The sequence below is a fragment of the Stegodyphus dumicola genome, chromosome 10, assembly GCF_044657685.1.
Source record: "Stegodyphus dumicola isolate Sdum_Otavi_A_Nest chromosome 10, ASM4465768v1".
NCBI classification, from domain to species: domain Eukaryota; kingdom Metazoa; phylum Arthropoda; class Arachnida; order Araneae; family Eresidae; genus Stegodyphus; species Stegodyphus dumicola.
In genome coordinates, this window is record NC_140777.1 from 104,661,784 (window position 1) to 104,685,457 (window position 23,674).

The 23,674-nt window shown below is 30.3% G+C and overlaps 1 protein-coding gene and 1 long non-coding RNA gene across 2 annotated transcripts in view; one reads left to right on the plus strand and one right to left on the minus strand.

Moving 5' to 3' along the window:
* LOC118197850 (5-hydroxytryptamine receptor 2C-like) overlaps nucleotides 1–23,674 on the plus strand; it is a 1,008,613-nt gene that overhangs the window by 654,525 nt on the left and 330,414 nt on the right. The window contains exon 4 of the mRNA XM_085825349.1: nucleotides 19,393–19,439. The gene's annotated coding sequence lies outside the window, so the exon portion shown is untranslated. The remainder of the gene's footprint in view (nucleotides 1–19,392; nucleotides 19,440–23,674) is intronic.
* LOC118198877 (uncharacterized) overlaps nucleotides 1–23,674 on the minus strand; it is a 350,501-nt gene that overhangs the window by 317,117 nt on the left and 9,710 nt on the right. The gene's annotated exons all lie outside the window — the stretch shown is intronic.

The following is a 23,674-nucleotide window of genomic DNA, read 5'->3' on the forward strand; positions in this document are numbered from 1 at the left end:
ATTTCTTTTGATTTCTTTTGTTAAATTTCAAAGGCAAATTTTAACATTTCACATTTGAAAAGTGATACGGATACGAAAATGATGATCGAAATTAATAGCACTTTTGGTGCAAAAAAAAACTCATTATCTTCAAAAGACAGTAGAAAGAAGTACATTGCAAAGAGATTTGCCTTCTGTAGTTATGTAGGCACATAAAATTGATTTTTAATGGATAAAAAACGCTTTTCTAGTGCTTCAAGTTTGTTTGAAAGCTTTTCCATTAATGACACCTTTTCATTTCCTTCCTATAATACATAATAAGACCTACATTTTATGATGAAATAGAAAGTAGGTAATCATTGCTTATTTCTTTAAGTGTTTGCTATTAGCAAACATTTTCTTTTCGCTCAAGGAAACTGTTGTTTCCCCATCATTATAGCAGCATAAGTGGAGTTCATAATGATACAAGCGGTTCGTGATTTAAAACCCAGCATGCTTCGTCTGAGTAAATACAACATCCTTTCATCTGTCTGAATTACTTTGAGGTACATAAAATTTTGTAATAATATTTAAAGGAAATAATAATTTTAATTCTTTTTAGTTATTTGTATATAATATATTTAACGTTATTTAGTTAAAGATTTATCTCTCACATGAGTTTTAAAGCGCAATTTATCATTCGTCTAAAACGGAACGCTTGAAGAACCATTTGATTATACGAAAATAAAACTTTATTGTAAGAAAACATAGCTTATTACTTCTCTTCTAGCAGATAAACAGAAAGAAAACCTGTTTTAAGATGAACTGTAAATGCCATTCATCTTTTGAAAGAACTATATAGTTTTAATCTCAAAAGAGAGTGCTTAAATCCATGCTTTTATTGCTAACCTTAATTGAAATTGGCGAGAAAAGAAGAAAATATGTATTCTCCGAAGAAAAGGGTCTTTTCGTAATACAATACAGCTGTTCTCCCTCACCTACTTCCTTGCTTTTCTTACAGCTCATATTTATTTAACCTTTTTTACAAGAACACAAGCAATATATGAAAACATAAATTGCAAGTAAAAATTGAATTTTGCTTCAAGTGGATGTTCTCGAGATTTATTCTCACAGAAAGTTTTAGAATTGTCTCGGAAACTTTCTGCGCGTATATTACGGAACTAGGTTTGGAAGCATGTGTTCCATATTATAACATACATGATGCAGCGCAAGGAAAGAATCTTCAGAATTTAAAATTGAATATAATACTTTTATTCCACTGGATTTTCCATTTAATGGATTTTTTTTGTAATATATTTACACATATTGTACTGTTTACGTGGGAAAGTCAACATTTTATGTGATAGATATCTGCTCTGTAAAAAGTATAATTATCTTATAACCACTGAATTTTATGCTAAAAATTAGCTGTGTATAAGCTTTAATATGTAACTCAATATATGCGTAATTTGGATATTGTTTATATATATATATATATATATATATACAGTCCGTTTACGCTTTAGCGAACGAATGTTCAAAAGTTTACTTCTCTGTGTCGAATCCAATACACAAAAACATAAAATCTGACATACCAATCACAACAAAATTTTATTAACATCATCACATCTACCACAAAACATACATAAAAACATAATCACATACATACTTATCTACCACAAAACATACATAAAAACATAATCACATACATACTTATCTACCACAAAACATAACTAATTATTAATATATTGAGATTTTTTTTCTAGCCCTTTTAGCTATCGGAAAATTGTTTTCATTATCTTGCTCTTCAAGGCTCATAGTTTCATTGGTAATAGAAGAGCGTATCTGATGTTTGATTCTGTAAAAAGCTGCCAAGATTTTGTACATCTATATACAAATACATATAAACAACAATACAATGCTTATTGTATGCAAATTTTTCATCTCATTGGAAGTTTTCTCCTCAATGTTTTTCTTCTTTATTTATCATGAAATTTGAGAGCTGCGCTTCAGTATTCCGTTTTTCTAATTCATATTATCTTATCACTTTATAGTCTTTCTTTTATTTGTCTTACTTCCTCCCGATATTTTTTTCCCATTCTTCTCCGTATTTTCTTACCTTTCTCTCTCCTGTCATTTTTCTTCCTGCAGCCTTTCTTGCATAATGTTCTCTAAAAGTTTCTTAACGAAGCCTTTCTCATATTCGTCAAAGTCATAATTATTTAACTCAGTTTACATATTTTAACATGGCTGCTAACAGTTTTATTAATTTCATCAGTAATTCTTATTACGTCAACCTTGTTAGCTGTACCTAAATACGCCTTTAGACTATCTTTATTATATTTCTTCCGTGCACTACTAATTTGCCGAAATAAATAATTTACGTATATAGTTCTTATCTGATGCAAAATGAAATAAAATGATGCTTACTTCATCGAACTTCTCATTAACAGCATACAATATATGAACATATTTTAATATTTTGACTTCTAGCATTTTAATAGCTTTCCGTAAGTACAGAATCAATTTTAATAAAACTTCCAAGAGTGATTTCGATATCCACCACGGGCACCAAAAAAACACTAATAGAGCTGTAACGTCAACGCTCTCTATCTGAGATTAAAGTAATGATTTTGTACTCGTCAAATTTATATATATGTAACGATTCGATGGCATAGATGACTTTTCATTCCCATGCTACGCACATAGACTGCCAGAGCAATGTACATAGAAATGATGATCTTACAGAACAGACGTGGCCGAGCTCAACATAATTTTAGTTTTGCATTAAGCATTTTTGGAGACGCAATATTTGCTTCGCACAGATTTATGGATGCAGTATGCACCCCACAGTTTTAACACAGAGCCCATCTTCAAACAACAGACCAGCGGTTCTCAACCTTTTGACTGACGCGTACCACCTAAACAAAAATTGAAAACGTTTAGTACCACCACTACATTTTAGAATGATTATTTTTTAATTTCTCAAAAGAAATATTCAAAAAAGGTATATTTTGTCAGTTGCACACCCTATTGGATATTTGTATTAAATACGCATACATAAAAATATTAGATCAAAATTGGTTACCATTCTAATAACCAAATTTAAGTTATAATTAATTTAATTCTAAACCTTAGTGTGAAATTTGAGCCTGTTTAAGAGAGACAATTGTTTTATATCTGTTCCTATTTTACTTAGTTTTAACAGTAAATTAAGATTTACTTTTAATTTTGTTTTGTATTTATTTTACAAATATAACATGAAGAAAATCCTTGTTCACACAAATAAGGTTGTAAGAAAAGCAATAAACATTTAATAGCTTTATTTCAAAAGCCTTTACAGTCTTTTTTCTGGTTGAGACAAAAGATAAAAAGTGCGTTATTTTATGAATATTCAGTTCAAGTTCGACCACAAGAAATTTTTATCAATTGTAATTTTTCTTCATGAGATAAAATTTCAGGTACATTTGAACAAAATGGATTTTAATGCACTTTTCATTTTCATAATCCTCGGGAAAATACTTGTTGAAATTATTTATCAATGAAAAAGAATGATTTTTAATGTCGGAATATTCTTCTTTTTTATTTCCAAATTATTTTCGGTTAATAAACTTTTTAAAAGTGGTAAAAAGCTTAAATATTATTATCTAATTCTTTTATTATTAGCTCGAGTTTCTTTATCATTGTATTTATTTTATCGCTAATGGTAAACAAATTAACTCTTTGTCTCTCTAATCTAAAATTTAATTCAATTAACTTTCCAAAAATAGCAGCTAAATATGCTAAACGCGCTAGCCATATTTCACTGAAAATTTTGAATTTATGATGTATAGACGATTTAAAACTTTCCCTCTGGATTACCACCTTACTTTGGAATGTAACAAAAACGTTTCATGTTCACTACTCATCTTTTGACATAAAACCGTAAATATTCTAACCGTAAATAAGAGTTTAGCTTTTAATGAAATTAACAATTTTCACAGCTTCATTCAGAAACGATTTTCAGCTTTTCGGGGATTGCTTTGGATACTAAAGCTCGACGATGAATGGAGCAGTGAGTAAATTTAGTTTCAGGTGCAACTTTCTTTATTCGAGAAACCTCACTGGAATGTTTTCCTGTTAAAGCCTGACCTTCATCACCGCATATGGCAATTTACGTATTGCCAAGAATTTTTACTTGCAGTTGCTCCATCATGAATAGAATCACAAAATAATTACTCTTGGGCCATTCGTTTATCTTCTTAGAAACGTATGTAAAGTAATAATTCAACAATGTTTGTTATATGAGTACTTTCATCAGCTGTTTTATTTTTTGACTGAGCGTCTTTTTTATGGAATTACCATTTTATGAATTCGTCGACTTACTGTGTCATTTGAATACGGAATATCATTAAGTTCATTAGCCACTTTTCCACTGAATAATGTTAAAAAGATATCTTTGGCTGTTGCTAATACAATGTTTTCTCCGTCAGTGTAGCATTTCAAGATGTCTAAGCAATTCGACTTAAAATATTTTGCTAATAGAAAATAGAGCAATATGACCCCGGAAATGGTGGTGTCTCAAAATGTAGACATGCTAATAAATCGATCAACTAACTCTAAAAGAAGTAATGAGATTATCTTTTTATAGAAACTTATTCTTATTTCCTATTAAATACAACATCCATTTCTATTACTCTTTTTTGAAATCATCATTCATAACAAATTTTGTTATGCCTATGACTAAAAGAGTATTTGTGGAAATGAAAGAGGATTATTTTGCTCAAGTCTATGAGTGGCTACTGAGCTTGAACAAAGCTCAGATAGCACAAATTTACGAGTGCTACAGAAAATATTTGAACAGGGTGTTGGGGTATTTAATTTTTGATTTTAATAGTTAAAGTGCTATGTTCCTTTACGTACCACCTATTCTTCAGTCGTGTACCACCGGTGGTCGCGTACCACCGGTCGAGAACCGTTGTAATAAACGATACGCCGACTCGAGCAGCGCGTGCGAGCTAGAACAGGAAAGAAAAGCGAAAAAGGAATGTGTAATAATTGCGGTCGTATTTATGAGCTCGGAATGTCTTTCTTTTAATCCTGAGCAGGTATTAGGTTAAAGATTGCTCAGTACAGAGATATTGAAGGGAAAGTGTAACGCAAAATGGTGTAAAATGTATCCTTGAAGTGGAGATGTATTTAGTTAATTATGATTTTAAATGTATATTGTGAATTGGTTCCAATTAAGATTAATAACTGTGTTTCATATTTCATATTATGCATACAAATATGTAAACTTCAGAATGAAACTTCATTTTGCTACATATCTCTCCTTTGTAAACTAACAGCATAATTAGCACCAGATCTGTTATTAATCTCAAATCGCACTTTTTTTTAACTATATCACTTTTGAAATGTTGCCACTGTGCCGAATTCAAAAGGCAAGAGGTAACGTAAATAAATTTATTTGGGTTATTTCTAGGCTTTATGCAAAAAAATAAAAATAATTAAATTTATAAAATATTGTTCTCACAGTAGGGTGAGGGGAAAAAGAACTATAAGCACATCCATACGGTGTGAACAAAGTTTCTGCTTAGAACTGAACCAAGATAAAAGTTCTTGTTCGGAAATAGTTCAAGATGAGGGTTGGTTCAAGATGAGGCTGTTTAGAATTAATGGACTCTCTAAGCCGGTGCTTGTCGGACTGAACTGGTTCTGAACAGGGTGCTCTTCCGTACAGTAGCGGTGAACCCGTCTACCTCGCTGTAATCTCTCGGCAGAGATGATAATATCGCTCTACGCAGAGCGATACTAAATTTTCTCCTGGCAGAGCTGGAAACCACGAGAGAAGGTATCTCTCTATATATTGCGACTTTTACTCTCACTCACTCTTCTCCCTGGAACTGCGTTCCATGATTTTGTTCGAGTTGTCCTGGGCGTGTCGGAAAAAATTTCAAGATACTCATTTGTCCATAATTTTTAGAAGCGGCTCTTGATTGGCGAGAGCACTTTGATTAAATACTGGATATGATGAAGACAGCCTTGGAAAAAGTCCTTGAGAACTTTCCAGTTCCAACTGGAGACTCAAACCGGGTGGTCTGAAACCTGCTCTTTCCGAGAATTCGTTAAGAAATACTCTGTCCGTGGAAACTTTCGAGGTGGCCATTCTTTTTCTCAGAACTTCGTGGTGGTCGATAAAATAGCTTAAAACTTTACACCACCAATGTATTCCTTTTAGAGAAATAATATAGAGAGTATATGAAACAAAAGTACGGCGGTATTTAATACTTTATCGGGAATTCTAATGATATCCTATATGAATTTTTTTTTTTTTTTTTTTTTTTTTTTATTTCAACGATCCATTTTGTTGTCATTTAGAGAAACGCAAGATATTATTATGGCTCTTAAATTGACTCTGCCTATTATTGATTCACAATTTAAGCGATGTAACAGAAATAAACTCATTTTTTTACTCTTTGTATTAAATACAATCTGGACCATTGAAAGGATACTAATTGGATTTATTAAAAACATTATGCATTTTTCTTTCTTAAAGTAAAACTTTTAGGCTAGTTCTTTCAAGAGTGAGAGGGAAGTATTTGGGTTTGAAAATAATAGTTCTTTTGAACAAGCAAATATATTGCAACACTCTCGAAAATTTTAAAGAAATGCTGTTTTTTAAAATTTTGTTAATTTTATGTTGAGTTTTATGCGGCATTATATGCGAAGTAAATGATGTTTAAAAATAGAGTTAAAAAGAAAAAGTAAGTTGTGACGGCAGGGGTGTGTCGAAGAGCAGCTAGGTAAACTTAATCAATGAGAGCATTAAAAACCTTAAACTTTCTCATGCAACATTGAAATCTCAATCCTTTTATATTTTCTTATTCTTTCCCTCCTCCTCTTTCAAATCCTTCTCGCTTACGCAGGAGCTCAAAAAAAAAAAAAAAAAAAAAAAAAAAAAACATTTACAATAAAATGACAAAAATGTTTACAATGCTTGCGTGAAAAACAAATACCACGTTTTATAATACAAATTATTAAAATTTCGAAATCGTTCAATGCAATGGGATTCATATTGTTGTCAGGCAAAACTACCTGCCGTAATGTAAAAATCGAGAAAATAATTAAGAAAAAGTCAATATAACAAAGTGAAACGATAGATACAAATTCATTGTGTAAGAAAATCAGTGTTTCTAGATATTGTTTTATTAGCCAACGACTGGTGGTCACGAAGCCGCAAAGCTGTTTGAATACAGTTTCAGTACTTTATTTTTGAAATTGGTATTCTTTTACTGAGCAACTCCAGTGTTCCCGACAGCAGAGTTAATATAGTTTTCTAAGTAATATTTCAGAATTTAATAGAGAATTTCGATAGCAGGTGCCTCTTTATTTGTGTATTAAAGCCCACGATTTTCATACACGTCTTAAATCGGTTCCACGGAAATACTTAATAGTAAAAACTTCAATACGGAATGACGTTTTCCAATTTTTCCGATCCATTAGCCGTTATAATAATTTAGATATTTTCATCCGGCACACTTATGGGTATCTTAAAGTGTATATATCGCTGTCAAAACCAGTCAGCATTCGTTAATAAACATTTTAGAGTAAATATCCAATTCTAACTTTGATTCAATGTTTCATACACAGATATTTATGGAAAGAGAAGAATTCGAAAATATAAAATAAATGCATGTTTTCAATGGAAAAAGACTCAGCCTGTAAGGAGTTACTGAAAGAAATTTTCTAATAAATGCATTTTGCTTTTGTAACATATACAATTTTTGTTGAGCCTTAGCTTTCATCATTATCAGTGGAAATGTTGAATAGAATCTCAAAGATGAAAGGCGAAATTTCTTCTTTTTCACAAATTTCAACAAAAAAGAATTTAAATACTTCTCAATAAGCTCCCTGTAGCTTTAAAAATAATTTGAATAATTTTACTAACAGAAGATTCATGCGTTTTTCTTTCGAAGTATGTCTCAAAATTCTAAGTTTATTCGGTATTTGAACTTAATATCTTTTTTTTTTTGTAACATATGTCTTTATGGCTAATTATTATCGCTTCCATAGTCTTTCTTTTAAGTATTCGTTTGTTAAAAATATTCAAAAGTATTTCTGTAGGTAAAATAAATTTTGTGGTCTTTTACAGCCTTTGAAAAATGTCATGTTTGTTAAAATATTTGCATGAACAAAATTTAATTCCTTTCCTTTTAAAAGTTCCGTTCAGAAGCTTCAATGTTTTTCTCTTTCAGTTCCTTTTTCAATTCTTTTCTCTTTTAGTAGATAATTTGACTACTGTTACATTTTTGTTTTATTTTTATTACACTTAAATGACATGTGTTTAGCATAAAACTGAGAACAACTGGCGTTTTGAACAAGAACGACATATGTTTGGTTCTTTTGAAATGAATAGCATTCTCGTGTAAATAATTCAAACATTGGCCTACAATTGAAGACCATTTTGTACTTGTGAAATGCTTAATGGTTAAGTCATTAACGTTTTAATTTAAGTTTCTAACTAAATTCAGTAATAAATCTTGCAGTAGTTTTAATTAATTCGTTACTGTATTCGATAAAATTAAGAAAAATTTTGTATTACAATACGTCTTTTGAAGTAACTGTTTGAATCATATATTTATTCGAGTAGCCTAAGTGCTTATGAAGTAACTGATAAATTCCTCAGCATGTTGCAAGAAAGTTCTCAACAAGCTGTAATTCCCGTGTGACTGCAATTCATCAAGCAACCCATTAATTCTTCCTCGCTTCATCTAGAAGTTAGTAGGTTTTTGGGAACAACGTGATAGTCAGCTCCATCAAGTAAATGCATATGTTTGAGGGAGATTAATATGTTAGATGTTGCATTATTTTATCCCACCTATTATTCTTTAGTCATTTTATTATTTGTTTGCAATAATTTAATAAATCCTTCGTTGAAATATAAAAAATGAGTTTAATTTAGTTCCTATTATGTCATAAGAATAGAGTTTTTATTCATTTGAAACATTATTTACTAACAACAATAATTGAGCTGGGATCATGAGAACAGTGCTAGGAAATATAAAAATTAAAAAAAAATAAAAAAAGTACTGTGATTATATAAAAAGTTACAATAAAAATCAAATATAGTTCATATAATTTGTAAAAGTGAATTCATAAAAGATTCTTATATATTTTAAATCTTTAAGATGTCGAATTCTTCATATAAATAAAGTAAAAAGGAAGGAGATACTTTCATATTATAGGTTTGCTATTAAAGTTTCAAATATGCTGTTTATAAAAAAATACATATATAAATTTGAAATCTGCACGTACCTTCACTAGAAAACGCTCAAGAAAACATTACTAAATTAAGTGCTTAATTACTAAGACTATTGAATATGAAAGCACACTTCGCAAAATAAAGAAATGGGATATTTCTATATCCCCGTTCTACTGGGCGATTGACAAAATTAAAACTGCATTTTTCATGTCTCGAAAGCGCGACTCAGGATATGTATTAGATTTACATATAATGTTGTTCTAATATAGGCATTTTGACACAAAATCGTACTTTTGCTCAAATGACAAGGCAATTTTTTACATATTTCGATTCTACGAATTAAATTATGGCATGATATTAAATTTTGTAATTTTTGTAGAGAAATTTATGGAGAAATTTCAAAATTTATCTTGGTTTATAGGTTTCAGCTTGCGGCAAGGAACATCCACTTCGCGAACTTCTTAATTTATAGAAACCTACTTACTTTCTCTTTTTACTTCCTTGTACAAAGTAAAAAGGAATTATTGTAATCGCAATAAGTTTCAGGCAGCATATTTCAACGAAAATATTCATTTTATCCATGCTATCTAACGATGTATTTGCGTGATATCTGTACGTAAAGACAGAATAAAAGACTCTTTTCCTCCAAAAAAATTATAAAACTGCTTTAAAATGAATTCCGAAGAGAATTTTTTGTGCCGTCTGTACGAACGTATGTACGTACGTATCTCGCATAACTCAAAAACGAGTAGCCTCAGAACATTGCAATTTTGTATATAGGATTACTATAACATGTAGATGTGCACCTCGTATTTTGGTTGCAATCGGCCTCGCCAAACGTGTATAAATATATTTATATATATATCCACTCTGTTACCTGGCTCAGTGAGCTCAGTTTCTTTACTCTTATATGTTTGTGAATTCTACATTTTTTGGTTTAAAAATGGTTAAATTATGTTGTTCTTATCTTCCGGTTGAGGTTTTTATGCCTTTAGTAAATCTATATGCAATATTGTTAGAATTATCAACAATTTTAAAGTTGTTAAGTGCCGCTAAGCCTAATAATGTTTTTTGATGGCGGCCATTGCTTACATTTAAAACAGCAGAGTAGTGGATTTGTTGCCAATCTAGAGAAACGTAGCTTCGCAACAACAAAGATAACGCCTTCATTTATTATTGCGAATTAAATCATATTTAATTCTTTCTGGAATTTTTTTCGAATAAATAAGTATTTAAGATTCACTTCGTAATTTTTGATACAGATATTTTGAGTTTTTATGTATTTTTGCCTTGTCGGGAAGTGAGAACTGAATTAATTGAATGAGAAAGAATAAATCGTCTGTGAAAAACTGTTTCTTTTTTGTTTTGTTTGGTTAATTGATTTTGTACATCGTTCTAGCTTTATTATAGTATTTTAATAGAACATGTGGCAACGATTAGATGATTCTTTAAATAATGTAATTTTTGTGCATTCTGAGTTATAATATGAACGAAATATAATACTGTTAAGTGAACCTAGCGCCAGAGTGTCGCTATGGTAAACAAATTATGTGAATTTTAAATTGTGGTTTATGCGCTGTCGGCGAAGTAGTTTTAATTCAATCCAATAAATTTAAACGAAATGCAAGAAAAAATACGTATAAATTAATATTCCGTACATGGAAGTCATATGGTGTATACATCAGATTTTTTTCATTGATGCACAAGAGGGAAAAAAGGTCAATCGTTCATTCTTTCAAATACTTTTTACAAATTGGGTAAACCATATTTTCGTTATTATCGCTTATATTAAATACTCCAGATTTCAAATCGCGCGAGTATATAAATTCATGTATATCTCAGAAAATGTTGAATGAAATACGCTAAATTTTTGCAGGTGTGCCTAGAAATACATCTACTTTAAGATGATGTTAAAAGTTTTATAAGTTATGATACAAATGTTTCTTCGCAAAATTTATAAGAAATATTTAAAAATACAAATTGTAAATATAAATCATAAAATGTGCGAATTATATTTGTATTAACACTAAATTTCGAATTCTGGAAAAAGGAATCCAGTTAGTTTAATAAAAAAAGAGATATTATTAAATATATATCAAATTAACATTATGGAGCTAACATTTTCACAGCTAATTTTTTAGAAACTACACATACGTGTTTTACAAAATTTGGCAACTTAACATAATTTGAGTGATAGAATCGAAATATGGAAAAAAATTGGCATGTCATTTCAGAAAAAGTCCGATTTTGTGTCAAAATACCTATATTAGCAGTAAGAGAAAGCTGTATATAAATTTAATGCATATCCTAAGTCGCGCTTATGAGGCATGAAAAATTCAAGTTGAATTTCGTCATTCGGCCTGGTAGAACGGGAGATATAGAACTGTCCCATTTTTTTTTTCTTTTTTGCGCAGTGTACCTAGTCTTAGACACAAAATATTTCAACTACGGTTCAATGTTTTCGTATATTTTTCCTGCAACCTTTTAAATAAAAGTAATTGTAGAGGGATGATGATTACTTGAAGGGGTAAAACTGATAAACACTAAACGTAGAGCTCTACATTCTTTGCCTAAAATTAATAGTTTACTCTCAAGGTAGCCAAAATATTCTGCCGATCTAAATTCAATGAAATTAAACCATTCGAAAGATTCTTTGATGAATGCTTTTACTCGACGTCAATAAAACTCATCTTCCCAATTACTTGAATATAGTAAATATATTCCAGTATTAAAGTATTGAACACTTTTATTAGAAATCGAAAGAGTGGAATGACGGTAGAAGCGAAAGTATCGAGTTTTCGAAAACAAACATTTTCGGGATTTTTGAGATTAAAATATATCACTGCCCATTCCATATTGAATTTCTTTTTAGAGGATTTCTTTACAATGTGAATGCATGTCAAATAATGTGAATGCATGTCAAATAATGTATTAGAAGTGAAAAATTTGATAACAAATTATTCGAACACTAAAAATGAAAAATACTTTTGTAAATAGAGATTTATGAATGAAGTACATCTTAGACATCTCTTAGCCTTATCAATGCATCTCTCATTTTATGATTTATTTGAATGTATAAACAAACGCCAGAAATTTTCTTTTGCTATGTCAAATGTCTACTTGTCATCCACAGTTTCTCGGCGGAGCATATAATATCTCTCAGTACCCTCGATGTCCAAATGACTAGCGTCATCGATTGTCCAAAATATCATCAAATAGAGCAAATAAATTATCAGATCTTGTATGGTATAGATGATTCCGAACACAAATGTTACCAGTTAGAAGCCTAAAAGTTACTTTTACAACGCTGTGAGCCGAATTTGGCTTCGCTTAAGCATTCTAATTGAACATTTTAGAAGATTTCTGCGACAGAACTTCAAGAGAGCTGTAATCTAAGAAACTTACCTTCATTCATTGATCATATTATCAGTGATAAGCCATTGACCTTGACACTTAATGAAGGGCAATTTATTTCTTTTCCCTCACTTGTTTTCTGTTATTGATAAAAGTAAAATCGCTAATAACTTTTTTTTTTTTTTTTTTCCATGTTAACTAATATGGGTATATACGATGCATTAGGAAGTGGTTTTAAAGAACATTGATCTTTCTGAGCAACAGGGATCTAACATTTATGCTTTAAAGTTTAGCAAAAATTAGTTCTAAGATAATTTTTATACTATATTCCTTAGCTTGTCACGATAGGGCTGTGCAAACTAAATTGCGAGCGTAGTAAATTAAAAGAAAGATGTTAATCTTAACCATGAAGTCGCCTGTGGGAATGGCTTGATTAAATATGAAAGAACTATTGAAAGGTTTGGCTGAGTTCCGGAAGTATCAAGAAATTTGACTTTCGAATCCAACCCCAGTGTGCTGCGGATTTAATGTTATAACACCGTAGCCTCAGAAAAATGCAAGCAGCTTGTTGTCTATTTTTGTAAAGTTAGACGAGAAGTACCCCATTTTAATTTACTATTAATTTTAGTTTTATAATACCCAAAAGTCCATAGAAGTTATAAATAACTAATCTTTGTTTTTCATTATATTATAAAATAAAAACGAAGGATAAATAACATCGTAAAAAGCATTGATGCACAAAAAGTATTACTTGAAATTTGCGCAACGTCAATGAAAGTTTAAAATACTCGTATGAATATTTTTTTCATTTATTACCAATTCATATTAGGTTCACTTTAAAAACAATTCCTAGTCAACTATTATGATCTTTGAAAACTGCAATAACATAAAACACTCTGATTACAAAAAAAATTGCAGACCGAAAAAAAATATCTTATAAGTTTCAACAAATCTGTACATATCTCCATTTTTCATGCATTTTAGCTTTTCTTCTGTTTCAAATTTAGAAGATAGAATAAAAAACAGAATAAATTTCGAAAGGATGAAAACAGAGGTTCAATATGTTAATGGTCTGTCAGTATATTCTTTTATGCCAGATTAAACTACAACATATTTGTTACCCCAGAGAAAGAAAAATTCATCAGACAAACACGTGTTGAAAGTCATGTCTCTAAGATCGCGGTTCCCAGAGAAAAATAAACTTTTCTTCTCTCCCCCACTTACATCTTAAATCTGGCTACGAGACAGGAATTTTAGAGAGTATGTTTTCTTTTTCAGAATAAACTTTTCCCTATGGAAATTTATTTTTCCCTGCAAGTTTACCAGAGTAATCACATTATGGTAAGGAACAGAGACGCGAAGCAGGAAATTAAGTTTAAAAAATCAAATAAATAAATATAAAGTACAAAACAAACTTGACTTTTCTTGACTGTAAACCGTGGATTTTATTCAAGGAGTTAGTCCTTTTTTTCCTTTCTTCAGTACAATGAATTCCACTTCAGAGAAAGTTGTTTGATAAGTTTTTTTTCAATTTGACTTCGTATGATTCTAAAGTGTTTTGTCTAACCATAGATGTTTAAATTAGGTAAAGGTAAAATACTCACAATTCCCATAAAAATCCCAACAAAAATTTGTTCGAAGCTTTAAACTTCAGCGAACGTCCAAAATTCTTCTTCTTGGATTAATGCATGTAGCAAAGATTGTTGCATGCTTGGAAAAATAAATGTACAGCAAATTCTATACAAAAATACTAAGCTCAATTTTATAAATAAATTCACAGATGTTTATGAAACGTTCGGATATTAAAAAAACATCGGTCTATAAATATAAGATTACATCTTGCAAAATGTATGATTAAAGCTTTGGAAGGGTTAAAAATTTTCAAATACTAAAACATAAAAATAAGATGAAAAGAAATTGCAATTTGATCCTAGTATGCAGATTTCAATTCAGTGTCTCAAATAACCTTAAACTTATCAGTTAAAAGGGAATTATTCCCACAAAATTTAAAGATATAAACCCTATAACACGATATTGAAAATCATTTGTTTAAAAAGGGAAAGTTAAATTTTTGGGAGGAAAATAAAAATATTTTTATTTTTTCGTGCATTAATGTCACGCACAGACTAGTGCACTTAAGAACTAAACAGAATTATTCAAAATATAGCTGTGTATTTATTTTACAGGATCGCTTTAGTTTGAGGTTTGAAACAAATATTTCCGTCAAATGACAGTTCTTCACATTTTGCCAGAAAACGAAATCTGCAAAGTAAAACAATAAGTGCCTCGGAGAGGCTTCTTTTAAAGTGTTTAAAAAGTAATGTTTTAAATATATCACCTCGGTATATTTATAAGGTATTTCTCCCACTTTCCTAACGTCCTTCGTGGTGTAGTGGTTCTGCACGCTGGGCCGGTATCCAGAGGTACGTGGTTCGATTCCCGGCGAAGGCGTTTGCTATTTTTCATCTTGTTTGCTTTCAAAAATATATCTAATGTCTCTACATATTAAGCTAAGTTTTATTTTCGAAATAAAAATATATATTTATATATAAAAGAATTATTAAAGTTTTTTGCTGTTAGAGATTATTTTCATATTAGATTTTGTTTCAAATATAGATGATAGAGAGAAAGAAAATCTGCCTCCGAGGTAATCATAATGTTTGGCACTGGAAATATGTTTGTTATTTGTTAACCCCTTTATTACCATCGAAACGTTTCGGTATATTTTTACGTGTTTAATGATTTGTGATGATGTGAATGGCAGTGACGATGAATCTGTAAGATTTGTAACGCGGTTGTAAGCAATAAGGTTTACTGAAAGTAAATAAAAAATATATAATAAATAATTATAGTTTTACAGGTGCAATCTTAACGAATACAGAAATTCATTCAAATCTCCTTGGTTTTGCTAAACAAAAAACTATAATAAGTTGAAATATAAGTCAAGGAATAGAAAATGTTTTCCGAACTGATAATTTACGAGACTACTTGGATGTTTAATGATGAGATTATATAACGTTATATAGTATTAAAAGATAAAAATGACATTACACGATATATGTATTTAATTTCAATTAAAATGGTTGTAACTAAACTAAATGCTTAGTATAGACTAAACACTTCAAAGGAAATAATTAAAATGTAGATTTAGTAATAAAGTCTCATTGTTAATAATACTTATTTATGCAACATAAGTATTACAAATAATGAGACTTTATATAAATGTAACCAGATACAAGGTCTTTCATATTTTAGCTCATCACTATTATACTTTGTAGAGACATTAGATATTTTTTGGAAGCAGGCAAGATGAAAAATTAGCAACGCCTTTACCAGAAATCGAGCCGCGGACCTATCAATTACACGCTGAGCGTGCAGACCACTACACCACGAAGGTTCGCTAAGAAGGCGCGAGAAATACCTTATGTACTTCCCCTTTTAAAGGGCGACTGGAAGGGGCTTCAGTCGCCAAATCCTGGGTGTGGAGAATGATCATCCAACACCTATTTAGTTTGGGCGCCACTGTGGAGCTATTAGGTTATTTCGAAGCACGAGAGATTAAAGATGAACAACGCTTTTGCCGGGACTCGAGCCACAAGCCTCTTGAATACACGCCGAGAGTGCTGATCGTTACACTACGAAAACATGCTAAGAAGTAAGAAATACTTTATAACATAATTGAGCATTTGTTGAATACCTCCCAAATTTAGTGAAAATGGTCTAGGGTTCACATCAACAATGCATGGTGTATGATAACACAGGGGATGATTGGAACTTTCACTGCTTAATGTGTTTGCAAGAATGTATTGACTAAACTGCGACTGCAACGTCTTAATAATACTGTGTATATATATCTAAGCGCTTTTTTGTCGACCATCTTTCAAATAAAATCCTTTATTAAGTGCTTGGTTAGCTATTTATGTACAAAGTTTGATTTGTTCTCAATCATTCTTTCATAACATAGAATTTTCTCTCAGAAAAGACTGTAGAGACATTAGGACTTTTTTGGAAGCAGGAAAGATGATAAATTAGCAACACCTTCGCCGGGAATCGAACCGCGGACCTCCCAATTACACGCTGAGCGTGCAGACCACTACAAAACGAAGGTTCGCTAAGAAGGCGGGAGCCTTATAACTTATGTATGTAAAATAAGTGCCCCCTTTATAAAAATGTATATTTATTTACGCAACTAATTTCCTTTATATAAATGTGGGATGGTTGAGTCATCTAAAGTAAAATAATTCATCAGTGGATTAGACGTACGTCATATAAATAGTAAGCAGTGTAACAATGGGAAAAATTTATAGCAAATTCAAAATAACGAAAGTTCACTGTAAGGTGATAACGATGTATACAGAAACTTTTAAATTACTCAGTTTTGCTTTTTAAATTAATCGGTGTTAGCAAAATGCACTGAAATGTAAAGTATTTTTTAGATGCCATATTATTTTTGCGTTTCTACGGGTTTGGGAAATTGCAGTGAATGGCAACACTTGCTGAAGAAAGAAAACACAATTTATTAGACAGTATTCCTCAGCACAGTTCCAAAAACACGTTTACACTCGTCGAAAAACTGCGACAAACACGCTGAAACAATCAGCAATACAGCCTTCAGTCTGTAACGGTGAAGACAGCTTCACGGCAAGCAGTAGAGGACAACTGACGATTTCGCGCCAAGTATGGCAACCCTGCTTTCCTTTGGCATTTTCTGGAAACGCTAAACCTAATTTGCCGAGAAGCTATCTTACCGCGGCTGGACATTTCGTAACAATATGCTTGATCATATACTGTAATAAAAATAAAATCATGAGGATGGTAAAAAATGACATATTTGAAAGCAAAGTTGTCAAAAAAAAATTTAAGTGGCCTGAATGTAATCATTCTTATTATATGTTGTTTCTATGCTAACATTTACCTTGTTTATTGAAATTTCGTTAATGCTGTAATGTAATTCTTATGTGGGATTACGAATTTTATTTATAGCCGCATATAATTAAGAATGTTATGACAGATAAAAAAATTGTTATTAATTTTTACGTTTTAATATATTTCATATATCGTATTATTAAGGATTGTATTTCATATATTTTATTTTATATAGTCTTTAGAATTCAGAGGAGTAATAATTAAAAAAATCACTGCTCCTAAAAAATATGATCTTTCCACCGTGGATAAAGTTACTTTTATTTTATTAAAAACAATTGTGTAGATCTCATCTAAACATCATCTTAAAAACAGTTCATCATCTTAAAAAAAGTGACTTAAACCTAAACGTAATTAAAAACTTGCCTGGTAGTAACGGAGAACTGAATATTTTGATTTAAACATCTATTACTTTATAACTGCATACCAGCTAAAAAGCATAATTTATTTAAAACTTTCAAAATTTGATAAATGATATTATAAAATTCAGAAACATTTTCATTTGCAAGATTGTTTTTCGATCTAGCCAAGGGTTCAAAAATCGAAATTTCGCGATGATTAATTTGATCGTTAAATAAGGACTATGAGAAATTTCAGTACTAAATATAAAAAGGAAATAAGTGTTTTGAATTTTGAAAACGTTATTTTGAAATGTCATAGTAAATATTCATGTTCGAAAAATTTGAAAACCATATAAGTAGAAGGAAGGCAAATTTAATTTCAAATTTAAATCTAAACAATCAGCGAAACAAAATCTTGTAAGTAAGAACGTATCAACCCGGTTCACTTATTGTTTTGTACGTAATGTTATTGCTGATTAATTATATCACTATAGGTATGATGCTGCACCCAAAGAGATAAAAACAAATTATACTTTACTCTCAGGTCAAGAATTTTTTCCCCAAACGTCTGGCTACATGGGCGTTTTCGTTATTTTTCCCATATATGGCATGCATACGAAACAGTTTCTCTTAGAAAGTCCTCCACGAAGGCATTCCTCCCCTTAGGCACGTAGCCCTCGTGTGTTTTGCCGTAATCAAATAAACCAACCAACCAAAGCAACCAAGAGTTTTTTTTCTTGTGCGGTAGACAACTGTCTAATTACAATTCGCATATCGTTACTGAAACTTTCTCTGGCCAATGCTACGCGTTTGGTGAATGCGAATATACCAGGAGCAAAGCAATGTCAGTCGTTTAATGCAGCCAGATATAACTGTTGGGCACCTGCGCTAGCCAATGTGCAGCATTCAGTGGATGCGAGATATAACCGAGTCTAGTCGTGAAAGGATTAATTTTCAAATCAGCAAATAATTTCAACTTTTGCACCAAATTGTTAAGAAAGTGTTTTCTGCATTTTACAAGTTATTTTTGCTCTCCAAAGTCTCATTTAGTTCTATGCAACCCTGTTTAATAAGAAGTGAATCTAGAATGCATAGCATGTTACACATTTTGCTTATTTCTTTCCTAATATTGACTTCGATAATATCTCGTTTTTGTTTTATATTATTGACCTGGGAAATTAGTTGTGTTTCCTTTTGGCATGTTCAGAGGAAAGAAAAAGGTAAAAAAAAAATCTATAGATTGAAATTTCCTATATCTGAGAAATGCTTCGCATATTTCGGTCGAATGGAATTACTTACAAAACAACAGTTTTCTTCGCACTTCAGAAAGAACTCAATAACTTGTGTAATACTAAGCTATAATCTCCTGTAACTTATAAGTAGAAAGTATCTCGTGTACTTTAATTTCGTTATTTTTATTCTATCGTATTTATTTATTTTTGAACAGACTAGATCTTTTCTTCCATATAATTATTGGACAAAATTTAACAATATGTCATATTAAAAGAGTATTATTTTACATAATGTTCCCGATTATTATCGAATTTTTCTCATAACTCCTTTCTTAATTTCTAGGTGTTACTGCATGAAATATATTGAACAGAGAAAATCTGGTCAGTGAAGTAAGTACGCAGATATTTCATTTCTCATTCAAATCATTTTATTATTTAATTACTTCAAGGCTATATGTGGGCAGTTAATTAAGCTGCATATATATTTTTGTAAACAAAACGTATTGTTAATATTTCGAATTAATTGCATTGTTAATATTAGCTTTGTTAAGCACTGTTAATATTTCAGATCATTTTGAACATGTCTTTACAAAGCAAGTCCTTTAACGCTATTGGTATGTAAAACAAATAGCAGTCTCAAAAATATTTTCCTATACAATTAATATGATTTTCCATAAAATGTGAATCAAAATTAAGTGGTTATATAATCTATTAATTTAATCCCATTGTGTATTCCATCACCTTATCTTAATGTATAAATTCAGCAATATCGTATACATTTTTGCTGAAAAAAAAATTTTTTTTGATTAATTGAGTTCTTTTGCTGAATTTCTGTTTTTGAAACAAAAAGTTATATAACTCGTTTAATAATTAAATTTTGTGCCTGAATTACATAAATTACATGTCGTACATAAATCATTTGAAAATCTTGTTTGTTCATTTACAGAAAAAATATTTTTCAAAACATTTAAGAAATATGATTATCTATTGTTAGTGGCGCAATTATGATCACTTTATCACATTTAGTTCAATAAAAAGGAAATATATCAGGAATACCAAAAACCAGGAATGTTTTCGAACTCTTACCATGTAAAAATGAATTAGAAGCAACAGTATGCAGATTGTTCAAAAAAGGCTATAGGCTTAAATATGTAACGTTTGTTTAACACACAAGGCTTTCAGGTACATTAGAGAATTTTATCGGAACATTTCAATAGTGTTCATAGGAATGTACTGTGAAAAAAAGAAACTTTTCTGAGAAAACTTCCCCATATATATATATAATTAGGAAGACATTTCTCGTGCTTTAATTAGTTTAATTTTAAAAACTCCCTGCATTTGCGATAGATATTTGATGTCATTTCAAGAAGAAATTTACTAAGTTCGTCATTTATTATTTTATATTTCGTCATTTATTATTATTAAACGACTGACATTGCTTTGCTCCTGGTATATTCGCATTCACCAAACGCGTAGCATTGGCCAGAGAAAGTTTCAGTAACGATATGCGAATTGTAATTAGACAGTTGTCTACCGCACAAGAAAAAAAACTCTTGGTTGCTTTGGTTGGTTGGTTTATTTGATTACGGCAAAACACACGAGGGCTACGTGCCTAAGGGGAGGAATGCCTTCGTGGAGGACTTTCTAAGAGAAACTGTTTCGTATGCATGCCATATATGGGAAAAATAACGAAAACGCCCATGTAGCCAGACGTTTGGGGAAAAAATTCTTGACCTGAGAGTAAAGTATAATTTGTTTTTATCTCTTTGGGTGCAGCATCATACCTATAGTGATATAATTAATCAGCAATAACATTATTTTCTGTCATTTATTAGCATAATTTAAGATCTTTTAGCATAAATTTAGAGATAAAATATAAAAACCCAAATTACATACACAGGATATATGTTTTATAAGTACTATTCTTTGATACATATGTATTTTGGTCTTAACAGGCATTTCATGTATGGCACATTATCCATAGCTCTTCAAATTGCATAATTATACCTCGAATGGCTTTTTACCTAAATGTAAGTATTTTCAGTATTGCGTTTAATTGTATTATACGATTAAACTCCCCGTTCAAAGTTAGCAGAATGTTTTATCAGAATTCTTGAGATATGATCATTTACGTATATCGTTTTATAAATGTATTAATTCATTCAAATAAATATATATTTTTAGATCATGAACAACATACAGTTGGTATATAACATAAAAAACAGCGAAATGTTTCATAATCATTCTTGTACTAATCAACATTCGGTAGTGTAAAAGAAAAGAATACTCAAAAGCAGAAGAATTGAACAATCAAAGAAAAAGAAAAAAAATAATCCAAAACATTCAAAGAAAAATAAAAAATAATCCAAAAGATTCAAAGAATAAAAAAAAAAATTTACATATTTCGTAACATCTCTACGGTGTCCGATGCTGCAGGATAGTGAAACAGCCAATGTAATAATGATTAGTAAATTCAAAATTACAAAATGCTTTATATTTGCGTTAAATCAACTAATCGTTCATTATTCATTGTTTTGCACAATCTCATGACACCAAAATTTGAAGAAATGTTAAGAAATATGTAATAAACTACTTTATGTTTTGATAACTCTGTTCTTTTATAATTCATGTAACGAGTTCCTATTCTTCTGAATATTCTATCTTCTTTAATGTTGTGCATCGTTTTTTGCTCATCCGATAAAAATTATAAATAGTTTTTCTTTTTGGTATTTTTTTTATCAAACTGACTACACGATTTAATGCATGCTTTAGTTCGTATATAGTGAGCTTATTTCATTCACATCATTTTAGGATTAATTTTTAAAATTTTTTCAAACACTTTAAAACCACATCAAGAAGACAATAAATAAAAAAATTAACTTTAACTGAAAAAATAAATGAAGGATTAGTCTGCTAATTTACAATATAAATAAGTAAAATGAAAAATAAAATAAATAAAGTTTTGTCAAATAATAAAACGAAAACTGCTTTAAATATGTGCTTATCAGGGTGGAAGACGTATTTAAAATAATCTTAATATCTCTAATTAAAACTAAACTGTGTTTTTGAAATTCTAAAAGACTAGCTGAAAATTTAAGAAAGGCAAATAATAAAATAAACACATTTTATTTTATTATTTGTCTTTATTAATTTTTTACCATAATCTTGTATAATTTCAAAATTGCAATTTAATTTTAGTTCTATTTGTTTTAATTAGATTGAATAATTCAAACCCTAATATTGTTTTAACCTGGAAACATTGGGTGAAATCCTAGACAAGGAGTCATTTAGCCAATTTAAAAGTTCTGTATTCAAAAAAAAAATTTAAATATTAAGATATTAAAATCATATACAATTTAAAAACAAATAGGCTGCATGTATATAATTTTCATTTAATTGTTACATGTAAAATTCTTTTATAAATATATATATGTGTGTGTGTAATGCAACTGCTCCATTGTTATGATAAGACTACATTATTATTCTAATAAGATGACTTAGTAGAAGTAAGTTGCAATGTACTGGCGGTGGCTCTGTGCATCAAAACTTGATGACAACTTGATTGCGTAATGCATAAACCAAAAATCTTACAGACATGGCCTAAATTCCACAAATAATTTTATTTCTGGATAATGCACATTATCCCTGTGGGTGCGCTATCCGTTTCCCAATTTTGTACAGATTACGTCTTCTTAACCCTCTAAGCGGCAAAGCCGTATATATACTAGAATATGTTTTGTGATATCTGTAAGAACGTATATATACCTGCATAATAAAACATGTCAAAGAAATTAAGGCAATATATCAAAAGAAAACAAATCCAGGTATGAAATACCAGGAAAGGTTTTACATTAAAATCAGAAAATAATTTGTCCTCATAGTAGTTTTGGGAAATTCGTGCTTTCTTAGTGAAAATCCTGGCTGCTGAGAGTGTAGGACGAAAATTAGAAATGTAAAATCTGCATGGATAGCGGCAAGGGGACATAGATGCCTGGAAGCAGATGGGAGTTGCGACGCAATTAAGCTTTTAAACCTCATTCCATTTCAGATCACATGGCTGTTTAATGTACAGGTGTTGGGTTCAGACTTCATCGATTAAGTGCGCAATGCAGATTCGATGACGAATCGTTTTCATTTAGTTAAACAATTTATTGCAATGTTATTTTTAGAATGAAGACAGTTGTTAAAGCACTATTAATTTATTATTTCATAATTAAATTTTATTTTAGGTAATTTAAAATTTTGGAACTAAAAATATAAAACTTCTACGTATGTATAGAGAGAAAAATAGATAGACAGATAGAGATAAGTAACAACCAAATAAATATAAATGTAAATGCACAATTTTTCTTAAAGCTAATCAATTTTGACTTATTTTGTGCCATCGCCGTTAAACATTTCTTTCAGATATATCTTATTTCAGCATTTAGCAAAAATATATAGGCAGTCTAAAAACTCCTGTCTGGACAATAAATAGTAATCCAATGATATCTAGAAAGGAGAAAACATACGACATCTCATAAAGGGAGATAGCACGAATCCACTCCAGCGTGAAAGCGCTTACTGCTGTCGTCGATGAAGATTTAACTCAATAGCTGCTTGCTTTTGAACAAAGCCGATACTGT